This window comes from Bombina bombina, chromosome 2 (assembly GCF_027579735.1).
Source record: "Bombina bombina isolate aBomBom1 chromosome 2, aBomBom1.pri, whole genome shotgun sequence".
NCBI lineage: Eukaryota > Metazoa > Chordata > Amphibia > Anura > Bombinatoridae > Bombina > Bombina bombina.
This window is the reverse complement of record NC_069500.1, coordinates 714,056,878-714,077,528: the sequence shown is the minus strand read 5'-3', so window position 1 is coordinate 714,077,528 and position 20,651 is coordinate 714,056,878. Positions and strand designations below refer to the sequence as shown.

The window sequence follows — 20,651 nt, the reverse complement described above, 5'->3', positions numbered from 1 at the left end:
TAATATTTCAAAGCTCTAACAACATCCAAAGAATGCAATGATTTCTCCTTAGAATTCTTAGGATTAGGACATAATGAAGGAACCACAATTTCTCTACTAATGTTGTTGGAATTCACAACCTTAGATAAAAATTCAAAAGAAGTTCGCAACACCGCCTTATCCTGATGAAGAATCAGAAAAGGAGACTCATAAGAAAGAGCAGATAATTCAGAAACTCTTCTGGCAGAAGAGATGGCCAAAAGGAACAAAACTTTCCAAGAAAGTAATTAATATCCAATGAATGCATAGGTTCAAATGGAGGAGCTTGAAGAGCCCCCAGAACCAAATTCAAACTCCAAGGAGGAGAAATTGACTTAATGACAGGCTTTATACAAACCAAAGCTTGTACAAAACAATGAATATCAGGAAGAATAGCAATCTTTCTGTGAAAAAGAACAGAAAGAGCAGAGATTTGACCTTTCAAGGAACTTGCGGACAAACCCTTATCTAAACCATCCTGAAGAAATTGTAATATTCTCGGTATTCTAAAAGAATGCCAAGAAAAATGATGAGAAAGACACCAAAAAATATAAGTCTTCCAGACTCTATAATATATCTCTCTGGATACAGATGTACGAGCCTGTAACATAGTATTAATCACAGAGTCAGAGAAACCTCTTTGACCAAGAATCAAGCGTTCAATCTCCATACCTTTAAATTTAAGGATTTCAGATCCTGATGGAAAAAAGGACCTTGAGAAAAAAGGTCTGGTCTTAACGGAAGAGTCCACGGTTGGCAAGAGGCCATCCGGACAAGATCCGCATACCAAAACCTGTGAGGCCATGCCGGAGCTACCAGCAGAACAAACGAGCATTCCTTCAGAATCTTGGAGATTACTCTTGGAAGAAGAACTAGAGGCGGAAAGATATAGGCAGGATGATACTTCCAAGGAAGTGAAAATGCATCCACTGCCTCCGCCTGAGGATCCCGGGATCTGGACAGATACCTGGGAAGTTTCTTGTTTAGATGAAAAGCCATCAGAACTATTTCTGGAAGTTCCCATATTTGAACAATCTGAAGAAATACCTCTGGGTGAAGAGACCATTCGCCCGGATGCAACGTTTGGCGACTGAGATAATCCGCTTTTCAATTGTCCATACCTGGGATATAAACCGCAGAGATTAGACAGGAGCTGGATTCCGCCCAAACCAAAATTCGAGATACTTCTTTCATAGCCAGAGGACTGTGAGTCCCTCCTTGATGATTGATGTATGCCACAGTTGTGACAATGTCTTATCTGAAAACAATGAACAACTCTCTCTTCAGAAGAGGCCAAGACTGAAGAGCTCTGAAAATTGCACGGGGTTCCAAAATATTGATCGGAAATCTCACCTCCTGAGATTCCCAAACCCCTTGTGCCGTCAGATACCCCCACACAGCTCCCCAACCTGTAAGACTTGCATCTGTTGAGATTATAGTCCAGGTCGGAAGAACAAAGAAGCCCCCTGAACTAAACGATGGTGATCTGTCCACCATGTCAGAGAGTGTCGTAAAATCGGTTTAAAGATATTAATTGAGTTATCTTTGAGTAATCCCTGCACCATTGGTTCAGCATACAGAGCTGAAGAGGTCGCATGTGAAAACGAGCAAAGGAGATCGCATCTGATGCGGCAGTCCTAAGACCCAACATTTCCATGCATAAAGCTACCAAAGGGAATGATTGTGACTGAAGGTTTTGACAAGCTGATATCAATGTTAAACTTCTCTTGTCTGACAAGGACAGAGTCATAGACACTGAATTTATCTAGAAACCTAAAAAGGTTACCCTTGTCTGAGGAATCAATAAACTGATTGGTAAATTGATCCTCCAACCATGAACTTGAAGAAACAACACAAGTCGATTCGTATGAGATTCTTCGAAAATGAGAAGACTGAGCAAGTACCAAGATATCGTCCAAATAAGGAAATACCAAAACCCTATTCTCTGATTACAGAAAGAAGGGCACCGAGAACCTTTGAAAAAAATTCTTGGAACTGAGGCTAGACCAAATAGTAGAGCCACAAAACTGGTAATGCTTGTCTAAAAAGAGAATCTCAGACACTAAAAGTGATCTGGATGAATCGGAATATGCAGATACACATCCTGTAAATCTATTGTAGACATATAATGCCCTTGCTAAACAAAAGGCAGGATAGACCTACAGTAACCATCTTGAATGTTGGTATCCTAACATAACGATTCAATAATGATAGATCCATAACTGGTCTGAAGGAATTGACCTTCTTTGGTACAATGAAGAGATAAAATAAAACCCCAGCCCCTGTTCCAGAACTGGAACTGGCATAAATACTCCAGCCAACTCTAGATCTGAAACACATTTCAGAAATGCTGAGCCTTGCTGTGTCAATTGGGACACGGGAAAGAAAAGAATCTCTTAGCAGGAGGCCTTAACTTGAAGCCAATTCTGTACCTTCCTGAAACAATGTTTCTGAAACCAGAGATTAAGAACGGAATTGATCCAAATTTCTTTGAAGAAAACGTAATCTGCCCCATACCAGCTGAGCTGGAATAAGGGCCGCACCTTCATAGGTATTTAGGAGCTGGCTATAGGATTCTATAAGGCTTGGATATATTCCAAACTGGAAATAGTTTCCAAACTGATACCGCTCCTGAGGATGAAGGATCAGGCTTTTGTTCCTTGTTGTGAGGAAAGGAACGAAATGATTATTTACCCTGGAAAGAAAGGGAAAGCAAAGTTGACTTAGAAGACATGTCAGCATTCCAAGTTTAATCCATAAAGCTTTTCTAGCTAAAATAGCTAGAGACATATACCTGACATCAACTCTAATGATATCAAAAGATGGTATCACCAATAAAATTATTAGCATGTTATAGAATAATAATAATGCTATAAAATTATGATCTGTTACTTGTTGCGCTAAAGCATCTAACCAAAAAGTTGAAGCTGCAGCAACATCCGCTAAAAATATAGCAGGTCTAAGAAGATTACCTGAACATAAGTAAGCTTTTCTTAGAAAGGATTCAATTTTCCTATCTAAAGGATCCTTAAATGAAGCACTATCTGCCATAGGAATAGTAGTACATTAGCAGGAGTAGAGACAGCCCCATAACCTTAGGGATTCTTGTCCAAACAAACTCTAATCTGTCAGATGGCACAGGATATAATTTGCTTAAACGTCTAGAAGGAGTAAATAAATTACCCAAATTATTCCATTCCCTGGAAATTACTTCAGAAATAGCATCAGGGAGATAAAACACTTCTGGAATAACTACAGGAGATTTAAAAACCTTATTTAAACGTTTACATTTAGTATCAAGAGGACCAGTATCCTCTATTTCTAATGCAAATAACACTTCTTTAAGTAAAGAACGAATAAATTCCATCTTGAACAAATACAAAGATTTATTAGCATCAACCTCTGAGACAGAAACCTCTGAACCAGAAGAACCATTATCAGTATCAGAATGATGATGTTCATTTAAAAATTCATCTGAAAAAAAGAGAAGTTTTAAAAGACTTTTATGTATACTAGAAGGAGAAATAACAGACATAGCCTTCTTAATGGATTTAAAAAATAAAATCTCTTATGTTATCAGGAACACTCTGAAAATTAGATGTTGACGGACAGCAACAGGTAATGTAACAGTACTAAAGGAAATTTTATCTGCATTAATAAGTTTGACATGACATGCAATACAAATAACAGCTGGAGAAACAGATACCAAAAGTTTATAGCAGACTTAGCTTGGTAGCTCCAGCACTGTGCAGTGATTTTCCTGTAGTAACTTCTGACTCAGTTGCAACGTGGAACATCTTGCAATATGTAAAAGAAAAAAACAACATATAAAGCAAAATTGATCAAATTCCTTAAATGACAGTTTCAGGAATGGGAAAAAAATGCCAGTGAACAAGCTTCTAGCAACCAGAAGCAATAAATAATGAGACTTAAATAATGTGGAGACAAAAATGACGCCCATATTTTTTAGCGCCAAAAAAGACGCCCACATTATTTGGCGCCTAAATGCTTTTGGCGCCAAAAATGACGCCACATCCGGAACGCCGACATCTTTGACGCAAAATAACGTCAAAAAATGACGCAACTTCCGGCGACACGTATGACGCCGGAAACGGAAAATAATTTTTGCGCCAAAAAAGTCCGCGCCAAGAATGACGCAATAAAATGAAGCATTTTCAGCCCCCGCGAGCCTAACAGCCCACAGGGAAAAAAGTCAAATTTTTGAGGTAAGAAAAAATATGATAATTCAATGCATAATCCCAAATATGAAACTGACTGTCTGGAAATAAGGAAAGTTGAACATTCTGAGTCAAGGCAAATAAATGTTTGAATACATATATTTAGAACTTTATAAATAAAGTGCCCAACCATAGCTTAGAGTGTCACAGAAAATAAGACTTACTTACCCCAGGACACTCATCTACATGTTTGTAGAAAGCCAAACCAGTACTGAAACGAGAATCAGTAGAGGAAATGGTAAATATAAGAGTATATCGTCGATCTGAAAAGGGAGGTAAGAGATGAATCTCTACGACCGATAACAGAGAACCTTATGAAATAGACCCCGTAGAAGGAGATCACTGCATTCAATAGGCAATACTCTCTTCACATCCCTCTGACATTCACTGCACGCTGAGAGGAAAACCGGGCTCCAACTTGCTGCGGAGCGCATATCAACGTAGAATCTAGCACAAACTTACTTCACCACCTCCCTTGGAGGCAAAGTTTGTAAAACTGATTTGTGGGTGTGGTGAGGGGTGTATTTATAGGCATTTTAAGGTTTGGGAAACTTTGCCCCTCCTGGTAGGAATGTATATCCCATACGTCACTAGCTCATGGACTCTTGTTAATTACATGAAAGAAACATTATTATATGGTGCAGCTGCTCTTTGGACTTTGTACATATTTTGAGGTTTTGGAGTGTGAACCCTGCAGCAAGCACATATCTGACACTAGGGCTGAACTATTCTGGGTTTTTTTAATCTTTATTTAATAAGCAGGAATGTAAAGCTTAGGGAGTCGGCCCATTTTAGGTTTAGTACCCTGGATAGCGCTTGCTTATTGGTGGCTACATTTAGCCACCAATAAGCAAGCATAAACCATGTTCTGAACCAAAAATGGGCCAGCCCCTAAGCTTTACATTCCTGATTTTTTTTAAACAAAGATAGCAAGAGAACGAAGAAAATTTGGTAACAGGCGTAAATTAGAAAGTTGCTTAAAATTGCATGCTCTATCTGAATCATGAAAGAAAAAATGTCGGTTTAGTATCCTTTTAAGCGAACAGTTAAACAGATTTTCACCCTGAACTGAAGTTTCCTGAAATTCTTAATAAGTCTTTTTAGTTTTAAGGGTAAGTTTGCCCATTTAAATACATACATGTCCATAGGAGGTGGATCCCCTTTTGCCTTCAGAATTTAATTTGTTGTGGCACTGATTCAACAAGATGTTAAAAACATTCCTCAGACATTTTGGTCCATATTGACATGATAGCATCAAGCAGTTGCTGCAGATTTGTTGGCTGCACATCGCTGATGTGAATCTCCTATTCCACCACATCCCAAAGGTGCTCTATTGGATTGAGATCTGGTGACTGTGGAGGCCATTGGAGTACAGCAAACTTGTCATGTTCAAGAAACCAGTTTGAGATGATTTGAGCTTTGTGACATAGTGCATTATCCTGCTGGAAGTAGCCATCAGAAGATGGGTACACTGTAGTCATAAAGGGATGGACATGGTCAGCAACAATACTCAGGCAGGCCGTGGCATTTAAACAATGCTCAATTGGTACTAAGAGGCCCAAAGTGTGCCAAGTAAATATATCCCACACCATTACACCACCACCACTAGACTAAACCGTTGATACAAGGCAGGATAAATCCATGCTTTCATGTTGTTTATGCCAAATTCGGACCCTACCATCTTAATGTTGCAGCTGAAATTGAAACTCATCAGACCAGGCAACGTTTTTCCAATCTTCTATTGTCCAATTTTAGTGAGCCTGTGCGAATTGTAGCCACAGTTTCCTGTTAGCTGACAGGAGTGGCACCCGGTGTGGTCTTCTGCTGCTGTAGAAAAAACAAAGTGAGCGGAGCACCAGCTTGATAAAAACTTGAACACTTTATTCCAAATATAGTTAAAAAGTCCAAATACTGGAAACACACACAGAGTGGAGCATGTTAAAAAGGAGTCAGCGTAGTCCAGCTTCTGCTGCTGTAGTCCATCTGCTTCAAGGTTCGACGTGTTGTGCGTTCAGAGATGGTATTCTGCATACATTGGTTGTAAAGAGGGGTTATTTGAGTTACTGTTGCCTTTCTATCATCTCAAACCAGTCTGCTCACTCTCCTCTAACATCAACAAGGCATTTTCGTCCACACAACTGCTGCTCACTGGATATTTTCCCTTTTTATGACCATTCTCTGTTCTTTTCTGCAGTTTTTTAAATACTCAGACGAGCCTGTCTGGCACCAACAACCATGCCACATTCAAAGTCACTTAAATCCCTTTTTTCCCCATTCTGATGCTCGGTTTGAACTTCAGCAAGTCGTCTTCACCACGTCTAGATGCCTAAATGCATCGATTTGCTGCCATGTGATTGGCTGATTATGTGTGTTACCAAGCAATTGAACAGGTGCACCTAATAAAGTGGCGAGTGTGTGTGTGTATATATGTATATATGTGTATATACTGTGTATATATATATATATATATATATATATATATATATATATATATATATATATATATATATATAGATATATATATATATATATATATATATATATACACACACACACATACACACGTGTGTGTCTTTGTATGTATCAGTGAATAAGTGTGAGGAAGTTTGAGTATGTATGAGTGAGTGTGTGTTATGAGTGAGTATGCATGTTTTTGTAAGTATGTGTGAGTGTGTGTATGTGTTAATGAGTGTGTTTGTGTATATGTATTGGTTAGTGTGTGTGAGTGAGTGAGTGAGTGAGTGAGTGAGTGAGTGAGTGAGTGAGTGAGTGAATGTATGTACAGGGAGTGCAGAATTATTAGGCAAGTTGTATTTTTGAGGATTAATTTTATTATTGAACAACAACCATGTTCTCAATGAACCCAAAAAACTCATTAATATCAAAGCTGAATAGTTTTGGAAGTAGTTTTTAGTTATAGCTATTTTAGGGGGATATCTGTGTGTGCAGGTGACTATTACTGTGCATAATTATTAGGCAACTTAACAAAAAACAAATATATACCCATTTCAATTATTTATTTTTACCAATGAAACCAATATAACATCTCAACATTCACAAATATACATTTCTGACATTCAAAAACAAAACAAAAACAAATCAGTGACCAATATAGCCACCTTTCTTTGCAAGGACACTCAAAAGCCTGCCATCCATGGATTCTGTCAGTGTTTTGATCTGTTCACCATCAACATTGCGTGCAGCAGCAACCACAGCCTCCCAGACACTGTTCAGAGAGGTGTACTGTTTTCCCTCCTTGTAAATCTCACATTTGATGATGGACCACAGGTTCTCAATGGGGTTCAGATCCGGTGAACAAGGAGGCCATGTCATTAGATTTTCTTCTTTTATACCCTTTCTTGCCAGCCACGCTGTGGAGTACTTGGACGCGTGTGATGGAGCATTGTCCTGCATGAAAATCATGTTTTTCTTGAAGGATGCAGACTTCTTCCTGTACCACTGCTTGAAGAAGGTGTCTTCCAGAAACTGGCAGTAGGACTGGGAGTTGAGCTTGATTCCATCCTCAACCCGAAAAGGCCCCACAAGCTCATCTTTGATGATACCAGCCCAAACCAGTACTCCACCTCCACCTTGCTGGCGTCTGAGTCGGACTGGAGCTCTCTGCCCTTTACCAATCCAGCCACGGGCCCATCCATCTGGCCCATCAAGACTCACTCTCATTTCATCAGTCCATAAAACCTTAGAAAAATCAGTCTTGAGATATTTCTTGGCCCAGTCTTGACGTTTCAGCTTGTGTGTCTTGTTCAGTGGTGGTCGTCTTTCAGCCTTTCTTACCTTGGCCATGTCTCTGAGTATTGCACACCTTGTGCTTTTGGGCACTCCAGTGATGTTGCAGCTCTAAAATATGGCCAAACTGGTGGCAAGTGGCATCTTGGCAGCTGCACGCTTGACTTTACTCAGTTCATGGGAAGTTATTTTGCGCCTTGGTTTTTCCACACGCTTCTTGCGACCCTGTTGACTATTTTGAATGAAACGCTTGATTGTTCAATGATCACGCTTCAGAAGCTTTGCAATTTTAAGAGTGCTGCATCCCTCTGCAAGATATCTCACTATTTTTGACTTTTCTGAGCCTGTCAAGTCCTTCTTTTGACCCATTTTGCCAAAGGAAAGGAAGTTGCCTAATAATTATGCACACCTGATATAGGGTGTTGATGTCATTAGACCACACCCCTTCTCATTACAGAGATGCACATCACCTAATATGCTTAATTGGTAGTAGGCTTTCGAGCCTATACAGCTTGGAGTAAGACAACATGCATAAAGAGGATGATGTGGTCAAAATACTCATTTGCCTAATAATTCTGCACTCCCTGTATGTATATGTGTGAGTGAGAGAGTGTATGTATGTATATATGTTTGAGTGAGTGAGTGAGTGTATTTGAGTGTGTATAAATAAAAAAATGTTTCCATATTTTGCATATTTGAGACATGCGCATAGCTAATTATGTGCCTCTTAAAATGTGTGCACACGTTTTTAGTCACTTTTATTTTATTTTTTTACACACTGCTCAAAAAATAAATTAAAAAAATGATCTCCTCACTTGTGTGGTATATTGATGTATAAAAAAAATTATACCAGACTGACAAGGAGTTTGTTTTGGGTTATATTATAATATAATAAAGAAGGGGGTTGCAAACAAATTTAAAAAGGGTCCCAGTTGGTACAAAAAACATTTTGTTACAAATGGACCGGACCGGTGCATATATATATATATATATATATATATATATATATATATATATATATATATATATATATATATATATATATATATATATATATATATACATAGATATGCTGTATATAGGGTTGCCACCTCGGCCATGTTTTCCTGGACACTTATGAGTTACACATGCTGCAGGGTGTGCAGGGAGGAACATGTATTGTGTTTCTGGACAGCACTATTCATATTCCTCGCTGCACACCCTGCAGCATGTATAACTTATAAGTGTTCTGTATTTTAAGGGACAGGTGGCAACCCTAGCTGTATCAGTATATATATATATATATATATATATATATACACATACATATATACACACACACATATACATATACACACATATACACACATATATATATATATATATATATATATATATATATATATATATATATATATATATATATATATATATATATATATACACACACATTTATATATTATAGCCCGTTTGCACTCACTATCAAAAAGTGTTACTAGCCCTACTTTAGTGAATGAGCTACTTAGAACAGCATACTTAAGAGTATTCTTCCGCTTACAAAATTATTTACACCATGTGTAATTGTTTTAAAGTCTATTACTGGTTTGAAATTAGCATATCTAGTGCCTTATTACAGATTTCCTCCTCTGATACACTTATTATGCAACACACTGCTAGGACAAACTATCTTTTGCAATCCAGAATGCAACTACTATATACCAAGTACAAATTATCATACAGGAGGCAGGAAACTGCAGAAGACAGTAAAATGACTGCTTTTTTGTCTTTATTTAATATTAAGTGCACTAGTAGTTTTGTTCCCCTGACTAGTAAACAGATAGAATTCCCATGAAACATACCACACAAAAAAAAACTAATTGTTACCAGCTTTAACCTATTCGCAGCTGTAGCACACAAGTCTAACTGTTCATCACTGATACTTCCCAGCTTTGGAGCAGGAGAGCTCAGGCACTGTACCCACAATTTGCTAAAGTATCCGTAGCATGTTTACACATACATAATCCAAGCAGGATCCCTACTAGGCATCATCACAGCCACTTCCAAACATAACCTCTGCACAGACATTAGTCCCCCAAAAATATCACTCTCCAGAGAAAAAAAATAAACATATTTGCCATTAATAAAAGTAACATTGCACCTGACTAGCATTATACTATATGAGACAGATGCATGAAGTTCTGAAATCAACCAAAGCTTCTTACCTGGGTTCATTCACACAACAGACAGCCAAAGTAAATAGTGCAGCTTCCCCCAGTTACTGCAGCAGCTGCAGCTTACAGTCAGTGTACTTCTTGCTGGTGCATTTGCAGCTAACCATAGAGTACAGGAGGAAGAAAACCGCTAGAGGAGCCCCTCCTATTGTTTCCAATGGACACAGCAGCCGCGCACCATAGAGATTTGCAAGGAAGACGGAAAGACTTAGCAAGGAATTTGCTGTGCAGCCGCGTGCATGTAACTCCATCCTGTGGTAGAGGATGCTGCCAGTATCTGTAGGGTTTATAACAATACAGACTGCTGCATGCAACTTTATTATACATAATCTTATTTGCATAATTATATATTTGCGTTGGTCACAGAGCTAATCCTCTACAGATTGTAAATCCATCTAATATTATAATAATAATGATTCTGCCGTTGTATCTGTTTTGTATATCACAATTGTAAACTCAAATGCCTAATCGTATAGCTAGTTTGTTAGCTGTTATTGGGGGGGTTTATGTTAAAAAATACATTCATTGTATGTTTATATGTCTTCCTTTGTTTGGCCTATAAATATTTAGGTTAAATTATCATGTTTAAAGACTAAAATCTGAGTGTGTTTAGTTTTTGAGCTGAATAAATCTACATTTTTTTCAGTCTTGTTGTGCCAGATATTGGTAAAAGCGATACAAAACATTCCATTTAACCAATATTTATTTATGATAAATTAATACAAAGTAATCTAAATTTATTTTTTATATGATGTATATGATCAATGACAAATTTGTGTATACCTGGAGCACACTAAATCTATGATTTATTTCCACAATAAAAGGTTTCTTTTTATAAAATACAACGAATTAACCATTGTCAGGTGCCAATTTCATGCAAACAAATCTATATTCTGCTGGATCAATAAATAAATTTAAAAAAAAATCACAAATCCTATTAACCTACACACAGATTCTGCAAGATGACTAAATCATACAAATAAACCTGGAGGTTAAGATTTCTACGGTTGTGGTATTTTGCTACTAAATCCTAATAAAATGTATTATACTGCATACTAATCAATGTATTTTATCTAAACACACTGGAATATGTAGTTATATATCTGAAATAGATCAGTTTTATTTTTATCAACCCATATATGAACCAATTTCAAAACTTTAGCCAAAATTAAATGTCAACTAAAAATGAACATTTATGTTATAGAAAAAAATTATAGCAACACAGAAATGTATTAGCTGAATGCACACGGAAGTAATGAAAACATACTGATATGTTAGTATGCTGATATGAGACCTGCTAACATATCATATGGTGTGCACTAACTTTCATATCTGTTGATGTCATAATGTGCTATACAAAATATAGCTACAGATATCTACAGAAAGAATATATAGAAATAGAGAGAGAATACTAATAAGCGCAGTCTCATCAGCAGGAATCCTAAGTACCACGAGGGCAGAAGTAGTCAAATATGTAGCCAAAAAAATCGCACTCTCTGGATTTAAGCACAGCAAAGGCTTATTCAGTGACGTTTTGGGGTTTACACACCTTCCTCAGTCTGAGGAAGTTGCGTAAACCCCGAAACGTCACTGAATAAACTTTTGCTGTGCTTAAATCCAGAGAGTGTGATTTTTTTATTAATATATATATATATATATATATATATATATATATATATATATATATATATATATATATGCAGTATATTCATCTCTAAATATAGTAGTGTGCTGTTTGTCTATTCTGAACTGTTGAACTACCTACATTATGTACAAAACTATCAACATATTGTGTAGGTGTGACTGTGGTTGTTTATTGAAAAAATTAAGCGGTTGCTCTAGTGTCAAAGACACTGCCCGCTGCTGCTCGAGTTAGCAGGTAAGGTAAATTGTTAATATAATAGTAAAGAAAGGCACCCTCCAGTTTGAACACAATCATATATACGTATCAAAACAAGTAATATTAGAACAAAAATAACCATAATTTCCCATGCATTATTTGTACACAGTTTCTTAGGTGTATATCTCACTGCCTGCTATAGAGATATAGTGGGGTGTATATATACAAATACTTCCAGTGTGGCCCAGTATTATACTACTAATTCTATAGTATCTGATATAGATTCAATAATATATATACGCTTAGTTCCAGTTCGAGTAATATAAGTGTAGTGCCATTTATATTTGATGTATATATACCACCAACATTTAGTTAGAAACTGATATAATGAGGGGCGAAAATGTTTACTGTTAACACAAAGCTATTTGGTAATATGTAGATCGGCAGTGCGTTCTGATATAAAAGCGCTGAGGAGTACACCCTGTAGCTCACTATTCTCAGTTCAAAGGAGAGATTACTAAGAGGACAAAGGAATAGTATATATTAGGCAGTGGCAAGACGCCAATGCTATGGTATTGATTATTTATAGTACTGCCCTCTTTAGCATGGAGGGGCTCGCTGCAGAATATACTGGTGTATCAGCGTATGATGTTGGTATTGAGGCGGTAAGAGGCTAAGATATTTAAGCGGTTGTGCTAGTGTCTTAGACACTGTCCGCTAGTGCTAAGGTTACCAGGTGAGATAAGTAGTACATATGATGGTTAAGTAAGCCACCTTCCGGTATTACACAAACTTTACACGTATATATGTAAGCAATATCAGAACAAGAGTGACTATATTTTTTCCCATATGGTATATACACACTCTGTTATGAGTAAGAGATTGTAAGGTCTGCGATATGCTAATAAAATGTGGCTATTCCACCAACATTATGATAAACACATTCCCCATTGGAATATGACTGTTTGTAACCCCATTAGGTATAGTGTGTTTATGCCACTAGCAAAATTAGTACTCAATATTATCACAATTAATAAATTGCTGAAAGTAAACACTGATTAAGATCAGTAGCAACACAGTAATATCTAATGTGGCTATGCCACCAACGCACTTATGCTAGGAACTATCATGTTTACATAAGGATTGCTAAAAGTACATGCTGATTTGCTAATTAAAAAGGAGAATCGTTAGATTCTCATTCCCCTAACATGTTTCGCTAAGACTGCTTTTTCAATGGCGGAGCCGCCGCCGCCTTCTTTCTCTCTATTTATTGGGTAAAAATCGGCAGACGTCACGCTGTTAGAATAAGTCAGATTAGCCGCACAGAGAAGGTGTGTAAGAGTACATCACACTGAGTTACTGATTGGTCTAGGGGGTGGGGTGTGTGAGTACACTACTGTTATGTCATTGTATAGACTATTCAACATTCATTAATTGTATGACTGGAAAAAGTATGGTATACCAATCTAATCAATGCTCTGAATGCAAGGGATTTATAGTAATATGTTATACTATTTTCTGAAAGTGAAATAGTATATTGAATAATTTTGGACTTGGATTGTAACAGCTTGCTGACCAGAAGATACAACTTCTGCAACTCACTTCCTCTTTCGGTTTGTCACAATGGACTGATTCTCCCACTCATAAAGATGGTCACTCCCTTGACCTGATCTTTAGCTATCGATGCACTCTCTCAAACTTCACAAACTCACCCTTTCCTCTTTCTGACCACCCTCCTTACTTGCAACATATCATCCCTCCCTACAACTCTCCCTCCTTCTGCTCCTCACACCAAACTTCACAGAAGCATTATGTCATTAGATCAACAACAGCTTTCTAATTCCCTTAAACCTCTCCTCTCATCCTTCTCCTCCTTTTCCTGCCCTTACCAATCTATCTTCCACTAACTCCACCCTTACCTCCGTCCTTGACAATCTCGCCCCTCTTACCATAGCTCGGTAATCAAACACTCATCCTCAGCCCTGGCATACTCCTCTGACACAATACCTACGCAGATGTTCCCGTACTGCTCAGCGGCACTGGAGAAAATCTAGGAATTCAGCTGATTTTCAACATTACAAATTTATCTTGAACTCCTACTATTCTGCCCTTAATTTCCATAAGCAACATTACTTCTCTACTCTTATCTCTAATCTTTCTTCAAACCCAAAACATTTGTTCTCCACTTTCAATACCCTTCTCCGCCCTCCCCCACCTCCTAATACAACTTTTCTGTCAGCTCAAGACTTTGCCAGCCACTTCAATAACAAAATCGACTCCATCAGAAATGAAATCAGCTCTCAACTTAATTCCTTTCTCTCGCCCCCTCAAATGCTCTCATTCAACCACAAGTCTCGGCACTTATACTGCGCTCTCACCTCACTACCTGTCCCCTTGACCCTATCCCTTCACAGCTACTCCCCTCCCTCTCTGCTACCCTCACCCCTATACTAACACACACTTTCAACCTCTCCCTCAGCACCGGTATATTTCCCTCATCGCTGAAACATGCACTGGTCACACCCATCCTCAAAAAACCTTCCCTTGATCCTACCTCCCCATCCAACTACCGCCCTATTTCCCTCCTCCCTCTTGCATCAAAGCTTCTTGAAAATCTGGTTTATGAATGCCTATCCCATTTCCTTACAATAAACACCCTCCTTGACCTACTGCAATCTGGATTTCGTCCCCATCACTCCACAGAGACAGCAATTTTTAAGGTTACCAACTACCTACTTACAGCAAAATCAAAAGGCCACTTCTCTCTGCTTATCCTCCTTGATCTGTCTGCAGCCTTTGACACTGTCGACCACCCTCTTTTGCTCCAAACCCTCCAATCCTTCGGCATCTGTGACACAGCCCTCTTGTGGCTCTCTTCCTACCTGTCAAACCGTACCTTTAGTGTAGCCTTCTCTGGGACCTCCTCTGCCCCGTCACCACTTTCTGTCGGAGTACCACAAGGCTCTGTCCTTGGTCCCCTTCTCTTCTCAATCTACACGTAATCACTAGGTTCCCTAATAAAGTCCCACGGTTTACAATATCGTTTGTATGCCAACGACACCCAAATCTACTTCTCTGCACCAGACCTATCTCCTTCCTTGCTAACCCGTGTCACTAACTGTCTTTCTCACATCTCTAACTGGATGTCCTCTCACTACCTCAAGCTAAATCTCTCCAAAACTGAGCTCCTTATTTTCCCCCCTTCCTCAAAACTCTCCACCCCCAATCTCTCTATAACTGTCGACAACTCCATCATTACCCTTACCCCGCACGCCCGATGTCTCGGGGTCACATTTGACTCAGATCTTTCTTTCACTCCTCACATTCAGTCCTTGGCTAAAGCCTGCCGCTTCCACCTTAAAAACATCTCTAAAATTAGACACTTCCTTACACAAGACACAACTAAGATTTTAATCCACTCTCTCATTCCTTCCCGCCTTGATTACTGCAACTCTGTCCTCTCTGGTCTCCCCACCTGCCGCCTAGCTCCTTTACAATCCATAATGAATGCCTCTGCCAGACTCATCTTCCTTACACGTCACTCTTCATCTGCTGCACCTCTCTGCCAATCCCTTCACTGGCTTCCTCTTGCCTCTAGGATCAAACACAAAATTCTCATTCTGACATACAAAGCCCTCAACTGCACTGCTCCCCCCTACATCTCAGACCTTGTCTCCAGATACTCTCCCTCCCATCCCCTTCGCTCTGCTCATTACTTCCTACTCTCCTCCTCTCTTCTCACCTCATCACACTCCCGTTTACAGGACTTCTCCAGACTGGCTCCCATCTTGTGGAACTCTCTGCCTCGCTCCACAAGACTCTCTTCTAGTTTTAAAAGCTTCAAGTGCTCCCTAAAGACTCTACTGTTCAGGGATGCATACAACCTACACTAACCTTTCCTAATACCAGTTCCTCTCCTCAATTGCTATCCCCTAAACCCCCTTAGCATGTAAGCCTAAGAGTCCAGCTGTTTGTAGATCACCTTCTTAAGAGCTGACTACAACAGTGCAACTCTTGGCAGGGCCCTCTACCCATTTGATCCCTATAATTGTTTTGTTGTACTCCCCCTTTGTTTATAGCGCTGCGGAATCTGTTGGCGCTCTACAAATAACCGATAATAATAATAATAATCTTAGCACTAGTCATGTCAATGAATATTTGTAAATGTGAAATCTATGTAGGATAGATAGTTACAATTAGTAGTTTATTAGGATGTTATGATATGCATCTGAATATTAGATAACTATGGGAAAATACACCTCTAAATGAAAGTGAGGATGAAAGAATAAATTAAAAAGTGAAAAATAAATAATAAAATAGTGAAAAATAACAAGCGAAAAAAGTGAAACATATTTATAAAAGGTCTAAGTGAGTAACTATCGAATGTCACGTGATTAAAAAAATGAATATATATGTAAAATTTAATTTAAAGTCTCCTACTGAATAGTGGTGAGACTATAGCAAAAGCATGAAATGTTATATACTGTAACAGTTTTAAGTGAAATACTGTTAGGTGGTGTCATATACAGACAAGGTGATTACACTTACATGTGAATGGACTAAGTGCTAGCAATAAGAAGTGTCTCAGTAAGTTACACAAAGTAACAATTTCTTTATGAAAAAAACACAAACATAAGTGGGTGCAAACTAGTATGTATAATCTCGCTATACATACTAGTTTGCACACTGGCTCTATCCAGGGTAGAAGTTTTTAATGCCCGTATGGCTACTAAGGCTACATGATCAGCTGTTAGCTTGTCAGGCTCTATGTAGTTAGGATGGGATAATTTATTCATATTGCTTGCGTGTTTACGCAGAGCGGCCAGAGAGCCTTCTGGCCGCCCCCCATTCGGTGTCCTCACCCTCTAGATTGGTAGATTTAGGATATCCCTTCTTTGATTGGTATACACCCCTCCCTACATGGAGACAGAGACGCTGGAGGGTTTAGGAACCGGATGGTGACAGTGACTATGGGGGTGTTTAGTAAAGCACTCGTGGACTTCAAATTTCACAGTATGTCACTTGGGGAGTTAGACCTCGATCATATCTCTTCCAGGCAGGTGTTATTTCCCTTCTTTTAAAAGTGATTTACCATTATGAGTATTACTAAAAAAATCAATACATCATTTTACAAGTTTGGTCATTACATTCTGTACACAGTGTAGATGCCTGCATTTGCATAGAACATTGCATTATGTGACTGTGGGGGTCTGTTTTTTATATTGCCATTTAGTATATGTGTGATTTCTGTGTTTTTTATTTGCAAACAGAAGCATAAGATTGCACTGCCTATGGGCAAACAAGATTTTTTCTTGTTTTGAGATGTTTTGAATTGTGGGCCCATGTATATAGATTGTTAAACTTTCACAACTGTCCTATGTATAATCTATATTAAATCTATCATGTGAGGTCATTGTTTACTATGGTTACTATGTCAGCTAATTACCTACTGATGACACACACAGGTGATTTTTATTAATTGTTTAACCTATCAGAGTTTTTTTTATCCCTTTATATAGCAAGTGTATTTAATTTCTTTTATGTATAGCCTGAGGAAACAGCCCTTGCAGAGGCTGAGAAACGCGTCGCTTTTAATAAAGTTATTGTTTTTATTTATACACTTGCTGCTTTGGTGGTGTTCATTGCAATACCATTTTGGGATTTTTTGGGATTTTATTTCACTGCTTACTGTGGAGTCCAGTCAGCTGTGGAGTGCAGTCAGCTGGGAGGCTGTGAAGTCCCAGCCTGCTCTTACTGCACCTGGAGGTGCTCTCTGGGATATGGTTGTTTGCTCTTTATCCATACACAGGTAATGGGATTACCTCTCAAGTGTTCCAGACCTGATATGACAGTCGATTGGTAACAATGAGCTGGACTGCTGCAAAGCTCCAGCCTGCCTCCTTAGCACCATTGGGTGCATTACACTTGTGAGTATTTTTCCAACTTTCTCCATTCATATCATCTGTTTGGGTGGTACTAGGCCATTGTGGTGCCTCTGTTTATCTTTCTGTGAAAAATAATTTTTAAATGGATTAAATAAAAGCTAATTTTTATTCAAGGAGCGCTGGATACTTTTTGCTTGTTTGTTTCAATTGAGCCAGACCCACCAGCTGATTGTAGACAAAGCCGCCACACACCAGGCAAAGAGCGCTTGTGATTGGTGAAAGAGCAACATGTGGGAGTCAAGCCTCTTAATGGACACAGACACGGAACGTAGACGCTGAATGAACCAGCGTGAACTAGAAGCACAGCTCCTATCCGGTATGCAGTGAGTGAATTGAGCACCACACGCAGAGTGCCGAGAACTCTAAGAAGGGGTCCGTTTGCTGCCACACAGTTACGTGAGTTCTTATGATAGACTTACATGTTGATGTTGGTATCCTCGTCTTGTTGCGCTGCTGAGGGGAGTAGGGAAGGATCCCTTTTGGGCTATTATGAGAAAGCCATTTATATATATCCACAGCAGCAGGTCATTTCAGAGAGATTGCCTTGGGAACATTGGTTGTCACAATTGAGAACCACTTTCTAATTACAAACACATAGCACTCTCGTGCCTAATAACTGCAATTGATTTTCATGTGACCATAAGGTTCACAGTGTGTGAGTTGTGAATAAGACCAACTGTGAAGGTTTGGGTTATATTCAGAACTGAGTATATCCTTTTTCTTTTCCTTATAATGGCATCCATTACATATAGAGCGTCGCCCGCAAAAGCCGGCGACGCCAGATTTTGCGCGATTTTGGTATTACATATACGGCGCGTATATATTTCACCCTTCGCCCGTATTTTTTTTACCCATAGACTGACATAGAACAGACGTGCAATTTGGTATCTATTTTACAGCGTAAGGACTTATGCGCGCAGAATTCTGAAAATCTACTCCATTCTCATCTCGCCACAAATTGCAGGCGCAGCAACCCTTGCACTGACTAAAAAAGCACCGTAACTCCCTAAAATGCCTGCAAAAATAAACTAACACCTAACGCATGTGCAATGTCTATCTATCTGTCAACCGCAACCCCCCACCACAATAACTAATAAAGTCTATTAACCCCTAAACCGCCATAGCCCACAACGCAATAAACCTAACCCCCCCTAACCTAACACCCCCTAACCTAACACCCCCTAAATGAACTAAAATTACCTAATTTACAAAATACTAACGTTACTATTAAATGTAAATAAAACTAACACTACTTAAAAAATAAAAATCAACTAAGTATAAATAGGGGTCGTCAGGCTTATTTTTGCGAGGCATGTTAGACTTTTACGGGAGATTTGTTATTTTCTTTACTTTTCTTAGGCGCCGGCAGTTTCTAAAGTGCCGTAAGTCACTGGCGACTCCAGAAATGTGTATTTACGCTTATTTCTGGACATCGCTAGTTTATCAGACTTATGCCATTTAGGAAATGTTGGAGCCGTATATGTAATACCCCGATGTGTGAGGTGAAATTACGGGCGGCGCGGGTCCCCACACTTGCGCCGAAACCTACGCCGTATATTTGATCGCGCCCAATATTGCAACCAGATTATAACAAACGTGTTCTATATAAATAACACGTTTTTGTTTACAGTACGGTTGCATTATTATAAGTGCAACACATTCAGAATAGTGAGAACTTATATTGGCATTAAAAACAGAATATTAAAAAACCTGTCATTTAAAAAAAACTAAAAACTACATTTTACACAGTGCAAAGCTACTGTCTTCTATGTAATATTAATATCATAAAATCTTCCTAAAAATTGGGAGAAAAAAACAGGCCAGAAGCAAATAACACAGTTTTAAATCATGGAAAGACTTAAAGGGCCACTGTAAGTAAATATTTTCTATGCCTGTTACTAACTAACTACCCCAAATACGCTTTTTATCAATAGCATTTCATTAACATATCTCTACCGTATATCAGAAATCTTGTCTGCAAATTTAATTGTTTTCCAAAACCACTCCGTGGGTATCTTTTGATGTGTACCAAGCCATTTACAATACCTAGGTTTCAAAATGGCGCTTTAAACACAAATTTATTGGTTTAAGTATTTTGAACACTCAGTGCTGAAAATAGTGGGCAAGATAACGTGACATCATCGTCGAATAAAAGATATAACTTTTAGAACGTTATGAAACTTCGTTTTGGAGAAAATATAGGTCAGTAGGTTTTAATTAATGTTTATTAACTTTAATATGTTAGTTGTTTAGCTTAAAAATTATAACAGAAAGTTACCTTTTAAGGGACAGTAAAGTCCAAATTAAACTTTCATGATTTAGATAGGACATGTAATTTTAAACAACTTTCCAATTTTCTTTTATAATCAAATTTGCTTTGTTCTCTTGGTATTCTTAGTTGAAAGCTAAACCTTGGTAGGCTCATATGCTAATTTCTAAGTCTTTGAAGGCTGCCTCTTATCTTGAATGCATTTGACAGTTTTTCACAGCTAGAGGGTGTTAGTTTGTATGTGCCATATAGATAACATTTGTCACGCCACCCCTCCGCTCTGCTGTGGCGGTCAAGTTGCTAGGGATGCGGCGGTGTTTCTACAGCACAGTGATGACGTCTTCACCGCCTGCCCTGTCTTCTGATGCCGGTCCGGATCCCTCC

General features: G+C 38.6%; 1 protein-coding gene across 1 annotated transcript in view; it reads right to left on the bottom strand.

Moving 5' to 3' along the window:
- FBXO10 (F-box protein 10) overlaps positions 1-10,322 on the bottom strand; it is a 641,472-nt gene extending 631,150 nt beyond the window's left edge. Inside the window, exon 1 of the mRNA XM_053702717.1 lies at positions 10,205-10,322. The gene's annotated coding sequence lies outside the window, so the exon portion shown is untranslated. The remainder of the gene's footprint in view (positions 1-10,204) is intronic.
- Positions 10,323-20,651: the final 10,329 nt, after the last annotated feature.